Genomic DNA, 3,761 nt, shown 5'->3' with positions numbered 1-3,761 from the left:
GTGTTACTCATTCACTCATTCACACACACATTCATACACCAGTGGTGACAGAGCTGCCATGCAAGGTGCTGCCTGCCATTGGGAGCAACTTTGGGTTCAGTGTCTTGCCCAAGGACACTTCGACTGTAGAGGGGTGGGGGATCGTACTGCCAGCCTTGTGATTGGAGGACAACCAGCTCTACCACCTGAGCCACAGTCGCCCCAGTAATACGCTGTATGTTTGATTATTCTTGCAAGCGTTTGGGCAGATATTCAAAAAGCACTTCACTCTTTCCTAAACGTCGATTTTTTTCAGTTTAATATGAAAAGATATTCCGTTAGATCCTAAGAACCCAGTCGTCCTCTGCTGCGTTTAGGTGCTTTCATACATTCTGTAACTCTGTCAGTATGTGTAATTTCAGATAGCGGTTTACGTATTTGTTATTTGGGGTCCAAAACTTAGATTTTTGCAAAACACTTTGGCTGAATTTTGAGAATTTCCTTTGTTTTCAGACTCGACAGTGTTTGTATTTTCACCCTCACGAGCGCATCGTTCCTTGGATCTGCTGTAAACAATTTAATGTGTGTCCTCACCAACTGTCATGGCTGTTGGAGTTTTCTTTCTGGAGATGTTGAACCTTTAAATTGGCTTCTCAGGTACAGATGTCTCTCTGAGGGTAAAATACAAAAAGTCAGAAAACATGTAAAACTCAAAAAAAAATTCATCCACAGTGTTTCACAGAACTTAGTTGTGAGTCCCAAATTACAATTAAGGACTATTTAAGTAACTCTAAGCAAAATCTGAGACAGTGCAGCAACATGTTCCCTAAATTCTGTCAGAATTTGACCCAATTTTAAGCTATATGAGCTTCAGTGAAGGATCTTGTCCCAGTTAACAGCCAAGATGTAATGCGTTAATAATAGTCTGGTATCTAATAGTAGATGCTTTGTGTTAACAGCTGTGCATAAACTATATGATATACATATAATATTTTCTAATGAACACACTCCCAGTGCAGCAAAAGGTGTTATTTATCTAAAGAAACCACACCAACCACCACATTTTTTCAAGTTCTTCAACATGAAAGACGCAGCAGCTCCAGCTTCTGTCCTCCACGTGTCGCGGATAATGATGAGCACTTGAAGGCAGCAGGTATAACTCATCTCCGTGCCTCCAACAATAGAACTGACCGTCCTAACCAGTCATAGAAAAGATATGCGGTCACATGACGGACAGGCCTGTAATAAGTGTGTGTTTTAGGTGAGCGGAGGTTGGGGGGCGGATGATTGAACTTGTCTTTGTGTGGATGTAGAAGAATAAGACCGTCTATTGCCGCTAATCCCGTCTCCTCTTCAGGGCGCTTACAGGAGGTAAGAGTTGACCGTGACCTCAGGGGTGCATGACAGCGAAAACCGTTAACATTGGTGGTGAAAGTGCACTTAAAAAATGATCAGCTGTGAATGAAAATGACTGTCAGTTCTTCAGATAATTGTTTGACATGCTCTGCTGAATTAAGTGCATAAAGCTCATCAGCACGCTCTAATAACCAGCTCACACAAGGCTCACTTTGGGCTCTTAAAGGTTTTTCGACTGGCCGTTTTTATGCATTCTGATCAGTGCGTACGCCGGTGATGAAGGTGCTAAGCTCGCCCCCGAGACTGCCGTGTTGGTAGCATGCTTTGGGCTTTGACTTAATGCCGCCTAATGCCGAAACCAGCACCCGCAACATTCCTGCCACTGTCAGACTGTGTGTTGTTCCACAGCTTCAGCCAGACGGGGACTGACCGCATTCATTACAGCAAATACACATTTAATACCCCAGCCATGACAGCCCCTCATACGCCGGTGAATTCTTTCTGGGTTTTCCACTCAGTGCTTTTCCTTCAAACCAGATGGAATTCTTTTATTTTCTGCTTTCCTATCTCACTCAATCTTGCTCACTTTCTCTCCTTTTTTGACGTCAGCCGCCGAATCCGATGACACGGGGGGTAACAGCCGCGCAGGGCCTCCGCAAGTGTTTGAATTCGAGCTGATTTGTTGCAGGATTCGAACAAGCGGCGTGAATTCGGGGGCAGCAACGGAGAAGGTGTAAATGTGGAATGTGCAGCTGGACCCTTTTAAACCAGCTTGGAGAGAGCTGGAACCGAGGAGTGAATTTTATTTCATCATCCATTCAGCGCGTGTACCCAACGAACACACCTATTATTACCTTATTATAAACACCTGGAGTAGACGTTGATGAGGAATGTGTGTTCTCCTGAGAGTTACCGCTGTATAAATGTTCCCCAAAGTCAGCCGCGGACCAACGACGGAAATAGCTCGTCTGAAAGAGGCTCATTGATTTACAGTGAGCCAAACCCATTGTCTGGAGGAGTCGCTGCTCCACACCTGTTCAAAAGCACGCTTATATTATTCTTAAAAATAGACCCTCGCTCTCCCTCCGGCTGCTGACACTGGGCTTTTTATGATGCAGTGATTTACAAGCCCGTGGAAAAAAACGTGGTCCGAGGAACCGTTGTGAACAATCACATCCTCACACGGAGCAGATATTTATATCTGAGGAACCTAATGACACCACGCCCGGATCGAAGCCTTTCCTTTAAGCATGACCTTGACCCGAAAAAGACAAAACTCTAAACCAGCATCTGTGCCTTCTGTACAGTTTTTTTTTTTGCGTTTTAAAAAAAAAAAAAGAGTTTTCAGTATTTATTTCTGATCGTAAAAGTGCACTTGAATGGTATAGCATTGCACGAAGTTTGAGGACAAGTGAGGACAGGATGTTGGAACAGACGTTTCTGGAAATGTGCTTATTCATTTCCTTTAGTTAGATGAGATGAATTATAGCTCTGTCGTTAGCTTAGCTGAGCATAAAGGTGAAAAACAAGGAGGACACTTAGCCTCTGATGCCGACTAATTAACTCATCTTTATCTAATTTGTTTAACCTTCTGAACCAGTTTCTGGCCACTTGAGCTCATTGTGAGCTCATTTTTCACTGCAATAACCTCGATGGAAAAAGCAGAAGCATGACTAGAAGTAGAGAGCGCTCAGAGATGTCCTCTGTGCAGTGTAACGCCGTCACAACGCCATAAATCATAAGACAAGAAATGGAAAAAACCTGGAATCAACAATTGCCCTCAGGTGTTCCCAATACTTAGAAAAAGATGACTCTACGTAATATACATTTTTTTGTGCTTTACTTTTTTTTTTGCTTCCATACTTGTTCTCTGTCTGCTCTGGGCAAACACAGCTGAAATTTCACATGAGTCTTGGTCGCAGGTCACCAGTGGGTTCGTTGTTGCACTGAGGAGTGAATTTTTGTTTTATTTTTTGCAGAATCAAAGCTTTTTTTTGGCAAATGATTCAATGAGACGTGCAGGACAGAGTGATTTTGATGAAACATCAGGATTTTAAGCTTAGATTTGGTTCCTTTTTTTAGGTTCTTGCTCTGATAATTGGTGTAACTTCGGCAGTTTTTTTTTAAGTTAAGCCTTTAAATCTGCACGACGAGATTTTGAGGTTCAGGGGTTTAAAGCAAAACTGTATAGTGCAGACAGAGACAGTTTCAATACCCTGATGAACATAAAACAACAATAGTTTTCCATCTATACATGTAAGAATTAGACATCAGCTTCACGATCTCCAACATCCATCATCTATACACCACTTAATCCTCACGAGGGTCGCGAGGGGCTGGAGTCTATCCCAGCTGACTTAGGGCACCAGTCTATCACAGGGCTACACTTAGAGACAGACAACCAAGCACACTCACATTCACACCTA

The 3,761-nt window shown here is 43.0% G+C and overlaps 1 protein-coding gene across 5 annotated transcripts in view; it reads left to right on the top strand.

Annotated features, from left to right (window-relative positions):
- The first annotated feature begins 1,256 nt into the window (after positions 1–1,256).
- LOC103356438 (troponin T, cardiac muscle isoforms-like) overlaps positions 1,257–3,761 on the top strand; it is a 13,266-nt gene continuing 10,761 nt past the window's right edge. For all 5 annotated transcript variants that reach the window (XM_008280578.1, XM_008280577.1, XM_008280575.1 and 2 more), the window contains exon 1: positions 1,257–1,350. The gene's annotated coding sequence lies outside the window, so the exon portion shown is untranslated. The remainder of the gene's footprint in view (positions 1,351–3,761) is intronic.

This window comes from Stegastes partitus, unplaced genomic scaffold (assembly GCF_000690725.1).
Source record: "Stegastes partitus isolate 25-593 unplaced genomic scaffold, Stegastes_partitus-1.0.2 Scaffold200, whole genome shotgun sequence".
In the NCBI taxonomy this organism is placed as follows: domain Eukaryota; kingdom Metazoa; phylum Chordata; class Actinopteri; family Pomacentridae; genus Stegastes; species Stegastes partitus.
The sequence above is the reverse complement of the archived record's forward strand: the minus strand, read 5'-3'. Positions and strand labels throughout refer to the sequence as shown.